The sequence below is a fragment of the Mustela nivalis genome (genome assembly GCF_964662115.1).
Source record: "Mustela nivalis genome assembly, chromosome: 7".
NCBI lineage: Eukaryota > Metazoa > Chordata > Mammalia > Carnivora > Mustelidae > Mustela > Mustela nivalis.
The window spans coordinates 48370102-48376927 of record NC_139026.1 but is presented as its reverse complement, the minus strand read 5'-3'; positions in this window follow the sequence as shown (position 1 = coordinate 48376927).

Genomic DNA, 6826 nt, shown 5'->3' with positions numbered 1-6826 from the left:
GAGAGAACCAGTCTGGAGGGATAACAGGAAGTGATGTGGGCTGCGGTGAATAGCAGTAAGAGAAGGGGGGGAGGTGGGAGGGGGGCGGTCCTTCATTGTTCTGCAGCGCTGGGAGCACCATGCAACCAGATTGACCCTTATTGCCAGAAATCGAGATGTTTATATGAAATCTCCTGATTTTGAAATGTTGGCATTTAGTGCACATTTTCAAAAAGCACTGTGTAAAAGCCAAACAAAACTTATTACCTGTGTGGCTGCAAGCTGCCCTGGGTCTCTGGAACACAGGACAACTTGTAGCACTGCCATTTATATACCAATAGTCTTAATTATTGACTAAATCCAGCCACGAAATTCCTACACAGTTATAGCAATCATTACTCCTACACAGGAGACACCATTTTTTCCAAATGTGACCTGAAGTTTCTGTTTCAATAGGAAGTCCTAATATTCAAATACAGAAATGTGAAAACAACATAAGGGTGCACAAGAATCCCTGCCCTTTTCAGAACTTCTAAAAATGAAAGTTATTGGCTTTTGTTACTATTTTTGCATAAATCTTCTCAAATTAAAGTTGTCTACAGAGGATAAAGTTGCCTAAGTATGATGTTGAATGAGACAGAGCCACGCTCTGCTGCTTCCAAAATAGGTTGACATTTTATGAGATTCTCCCCCCAAAAAAAAAATTTTTTTTTAAGGCTGTTCGGCTTCAGAAATTATATAGGCTGATGGGAAAGAACTAGCTCTGGCTGGAATGAACAAGTGGAAGGAGAGATTTCCATTATGATTAAGACTAGCCTTCATAGTTTTTCTTAGTAAGTCATTTTTCTCCATCATTCTATATAGAAATCTTCATTGAAAAGCAAGAATACTGGATGATTGAACAGATTTGGGGGGAAGCTTGAACTCAATTGAGATCTTGTGATAGCCTCTATGCTAGGGTCATCTAAGCAGGCAGCTGGACCCTTGGTCAGGTGCTGTGATTCGAGCAGGGGTCTGGGAAGAGTTCTGTCTTCTAGGGAACCTTCCTAAGAAGACTCTTGTCTTAGAGTGGCTTCATTTCTACTCATACAAATAGATTTGGGGGGCAGGGGATGTCTGTCTGTCTGTATATATGTATGTATGTATTTATTTTTCTTAAAATAATTGAAAGAAAAAAAATAATTGAGAGAGGCAGATCTCTCCAGAGTAGGCTAATATCTTAAAGTTCTTACCAGCTAATGCCTTAGGTGGGAGAGTGACTTCTTCCCTCCTACTCTCCAAACAGGGGCAGGGAGCTGAGGAAACAAGACCCTATAGTAATGGCCGAGCTCCAGGAGTCGGGAAGGAGGAGGATCCGGAGGCTTGAGTGTGTCAGTAAGTTCCACCTCATGCTAGCTCTGATTCCCAGGAGAGCAAGAGCACAGCTAGAGTCTCCAAATGACTGTTCACATGGTCCCACAAGTGACAACTCAAAGTGTCCTCAGGTTTCTGTTAGGGGATTGAGACAAAATCATCTACGCCTTTAGATGAAAAGAAAAAGTGACTTAGAATTTAGAGAGAAGAGTGACTGTTTTAGTAAATTTCACCCACGCTCCCATTTTATAGATACCCCAAATCCTTTCAGGAAAACTTTTAATGATGAGAGAAAAGATGTGCAGAAAGCCAGGGAGGAAAAGAACGAGGCTGGAAGAGCTCAGTTCGAGGGGAAGCTGACAGACCAGCGTGACTTGGTCACTCACCAGAATATTGCAATCCTGCTTTGCAAACTTCAAGAGATTTGCTGACAGAGGGTTAAGAGGGGTAAGCCTGAGGTCGGAAACTGCTGTGGAAAAATGTGTCCCTCTTCACAAATAAGGAAGTTCTCAGTCTGCTCTGGACCCTGGTGCAAGTGCCAGCTACATATGTGTGCTCAGTGATTTCGTTGGCACTGCGTAAGACCTTGTCGGATTTCAGGATATTAGTGTCCCCCCCCACCGCCACCCACTGATTTACTCTTCACAGTCCCGTTAGACAGTCTTCACCACCAATTAGCTCCGTGTGAAACTTGAATAAAAGAAGGGTGGAGGAGAGGTATCTTTCTCTTTTCCATTGCCTTATCAAGTTACAGACTCTTAAATTCTTCTTAGAGGGTCATCATATTATTTTATTCTTGTTAAGTAGCTCTGGGTTATGGATATTTAGTCATTTAACAAGATTTGGCTGTGCTCACAACACACAACAGCTTTAGATAAAGGAATGCTTTCAGCGAAAGATTATGTTGATTTTTCATTCCTCAAGGAGGAAAATCTCACCAAATACCATGATACAGACACTTTTGTGTTTGTTTCAAAGATCGGAAATAGGCAGTAATTTTTTGCTGTTGGATAGTCTTTCTGTACCAAGTCAAATTATTAGTCAACATTCCCCTCTACAAATGTGATGGTACTTGTCTGAATCACATCAGGAACGTGTAATTCTGTACTGGTCCACATTCTTGAGAGATCATTTCTTTGCATAAATTCCCTGGATCTGGCTTCTTTTTTTTCCCCTCCCAGATGCTGTCTTAATAGCTCAGTAGTTAGAGGAAGCAATTCTGTTCCACAGAGGTAGGAACATAAGGAAAGGCAACATAAGGGCTGAGCTGGGAAACAGCACCATGGAAACAGTCCTGCAAAAGAGGAAGAGACCCTCGATTTTGCCTGGGTTAAGAGTGCTGATGTCAGGACCTCTGTGGAGGAGATTTCTCCTCCCTTCCGCTCGCCAGCCATGGAGGGGAATGCAGATGAACCGCCACAGAAACCAAAGATGCCCCTGGTAGGTCAGAAGGAACCACGTGGGCCTTCTCCATGGCCCAGAGCAATCAGCAGGTCATTCTGGGCGGCTAAAAGTGAGCTTTAACCTCAGATTTCCCTGAATCCAAATCCGTTGACTGCCCATTTCTAACAAGTCGCTTAACCATTCACCACCTCCATTTCCTCTTCTTTAAAATCAGAGAATAACACACCTGCCTCACTCTTTGGGTGAGGCTTCAAGGACATGGCGCAGGCAAAACAGCATAGAGCTCAGCACGTAGCTCAAGGACACAGCAGTCGAGAAGTTCTTTCCTCTGAAGTATGTATTGTATGAAATGTTTGTCAGGTTCCTCACTCACTGTGGATTAGGCCGAGAGAAAAGATAATAGGACACTGGCATAAGACAAGAGAAAGGGGAAAATAAAAGGACTGGAATGGAACAATCCCCGTGAGAGGAAGAACACACAGGGCTCTAAGTGGAAAGAGGCAGACACAGAGCAGTCAGATCACTCAGAAAGGTGAGCCACGCGTAGCATGAGAACATCATGGGATGCGAACATTCTGGTCCTACTTACATGTCTTGTTTTCTCCCCTTTACCTCATGCTTAGCCTCACCTCAAATGCTTCGGCGTGTGCCTATCTTCCTTATAAAACTTTCTATATAGTCTTGGGGACAGGTGGGTGGCTCAGTCAGTTAAGCACCTGCCTTCGGCTCAGGTCATGATCCCAGGGTCCTGGGATCAAGCCCCACATCTGACTCCTTGCTCCGTGGAAAGCCTGCTTCCCCCTCCACCTGTTTTTCCCCTTCCTGTGTTCTTTCTCTCTGTCAAATACATAAATAAAATCTTTTAAATAAAATAACAAATAAATAAAATTTTCTATGTAGTCTCTCCCTCTTCTCCTGACTCTTGCTGCCTCCCCACACCCACACCCATTTTCTTCCTCTTCATTCTTCCCAGTCCCTCTGCTAGGGTTTATTTCTCTTCTGCTGTTGGATGAAACCGTTTCTCTCTATAGTCTGCCAGCTGCTTTACATTTTTTTGTCCCTTCCCCATCCTGAGAAACATATTTTTTCTTTCTCCAAAAAGCAATCCTCTTTTTACCAACCCACTGACACACTCCTTCTTAATCTCTTCTTTATATATTGATGCTATCCGTTCACTAGTAGTTCATTACTTCTTGGGTCATTTCTATTTTTTTTGTCAATTGGAGATGCCAATCAAGGGCCATTCCCCTGCACATGTGCAAAATGCACACATTTGCTCTCAGGCCTTTAGAGTTTTTTGTATTTCAGAACCTCTGTAGAGAACACTGCTACGTAAACAGTGGGCTTATCCAACACTGTCTTATGCGAAACAATTGACAAGCACAGTGTATTGACTATAATAGATTTTCTTCAGCCAAAGCTGTTTTGGAATATAAAAGTGTTAAAAGGACTATTTAATGAGTACTCAAATTGTTCGATCACCAAAAACAATTTCTCTTCCTTTTGCCAAGCTAATTGAAAACAACAAAAAAAAAGTGAATTTGGGGCTTAGATTATCCAGTGATTGTTTATACAAGCTTAATGAACAAGCGCGTTGTCAACCCATTTAAACTGAACAAGAGTGTGACTATGAATAAACATATAATTTAATGAAAAGCAATTCCCCAAGGACCTAGGTTGGTGGAGAGCACTCCCTTCTACTGCCTGTAGACTCCTTGACTTTTCCATCTGCTTGAGCCAAAGAGGCTGATTTACTATAACAGGAGAAACACAAAATTCCTTAACTTGTGCTTGGACTTTTTTGAATCTGGTAAAGTGAATTCTTTAAACCGGTTTTTAATAAAGATCAGAATCAAATTGTTCTTGGAAATGTCAAAATAGGAATTTGTCCCCAAAGTCCTAAGCCAACAAAATTTGACCATCTTGTGGCACGTGCTCTCAGGGAAGACCCATTCCCTTCATCTCTGAAATGAAGGCAATTTTGTAGTCATTTGGTTTGGGAAAAAATAGAAAAGACTGTCGCAGTCAACAACGCTGGCTTCTGACCCTAATGTCTCCTCCACCCCTACCTGGGGCTCTGGGCATGCCATTTTATTCTTCCCATCTCACCATTCTCATTTGTGAAGTATGATTTGCCTTGGGTAATGGGTTACCGAGAATGACCACAGCTGCACAACCATGTATACATGAAAAGCTTCTCTGAAAGTTTGTTTTATGACATGAAATGTTTCTGAGATTGAGGTGATGGTGGTGGTGATCCCGTTAAATCTCAGCTTAGTCCTGAAAGTGGTAACCAAACAGATGGGTGTGAAAATCCTATTAGTTCACACAGTAAAGTTCTTGGAATACTTCCTGGACATAAAATTACTCTTCAGGAAGGTTCCTGGCCTTAGACTTTGTGCTGCATTCTTTCCATCTAACTGAGCTTTTGGAGGCCCCCAAAACTGGAGTCAGTTCAGCATCTCTGGGTTTCTCTGATGGGCAGGACTACACTAAACCAGACTCTTCTGAACTTGCCCTAGAACAGACCTGTATCCAAGGGAGGCCAAGAGTTGTATCCCCAGACGGGTTCTATGGAGGCCTGGAGTCAGAGGGTCCAAAGATGCAGGAGTGGCTCATACCTGCAAGGCTGGGGGACCTCAGTGTCCAAGGCTACCTAGCGAACTGGGATCATTCTAGATCCTGATGGTGTGTCTCTTCTTTATAATACCTCCAAGATAGTGAAGGGAAGAGGGGAGTGTCTTCAGACTTTTGCATTTTCCATTAAGAACACGTACCCCTTAGTCTGAATTTAAACAGTCTATTCTCAGCATCAGTCAGAAGCCAATGCACTGATCCTCAGGATAAATGACACCTGGCCAATAAAACTGGGCTTTGGAACACACTGTTTTTTTTCCTCATTTATGAGAACTTGTCCTCCCTGAGTGATTGATCAATCCTGTCAATGGACCACTGGGAAGAGACGTGATGGGGGAAATCTTTCTGGATTCCACGTTTCCCTGACTTGTTATCTCATAATTATGTCTCGCTTTAGCTGATCATTTTAATAACCTTTATTGCAAAACACCTTGATAAGCAGCTTTAAGAATTCTATATGCTTCTGAGACCCAAAGGTAGCAAGAAAAACATCTGGTGCTTCCATTATTCCTGGTGTCTCCTTACTTCAAAGGCCGCTCTCTTGGGCTCTAAAGAGGGCATCCAAATAATCAGCATCTGCCCCTGCTTCCCTGTGCCACTACCCTCAGCTACTTCTGGAAGCCACTTCTGTCTCTACTCTTACTTGTGTCTTTCTAACATACTGCAGCCAAACTGATCACTCCTTGCTAAGCACTTTCCTCAGGTCACCTCACGGCTCAGAAATCTCTAGTGTCCTTTGTTTTCATCCACACCAAGTGGGAACTCCTCTCTCTGGCTTTCCCTGCAGTCCAGGACCCGGATGCACCCCACTCCACTACCCGCCATGCTGTTCCCTGGTCCTCCTCAGCTCCCCTCTCTGTTCCGGGGGCTGCTATTCTTCTGCACAGTTTATTCCCACTTCTCTGCCTTCACTCGCGTTGTGCCCTTGGCCTGGAGAGCTTTTTCTTCTGCCTAAGAAAAGTCTGCTCATTTTCTGAGACCCAGATCAAATTCTGCCTTTGCCAGGAATCCCACTCTTCGATTCCTCCAATGAGCAAATTCTCCTGGCCCCCTAGAGTTATATGGCATTTAGATTCCATAACCTATACTAGATAGGATGGATATATATATATATATATATATATAATCTATATCTCCCTCTGTATCAGTCAGGAACTGGGAGAAAAAAACATGGCACAAAGAGTTTAATTAAAGGACTGTGTACATTGAGTATGGATAGGGCAAAGGGAAACAAACAAGGGAAAATCAAGCCCCCAGATTTAGCCACAGCAAGAAACCCTGACCACCTCCAGACTTAAGGGGGCGAGGGGACTGAACATTGTCCAGAACTCCAAGGGAGTAGCTCTAGCTATAGGAAAGGGCTGCCTGACCGAGCTGAGGGCTTTAGTTAAGGGACACAGCTAACCTGTGGTGAGCTGGCACCGGGAGAGCCAGGGAGATAAGCAGCCTAACC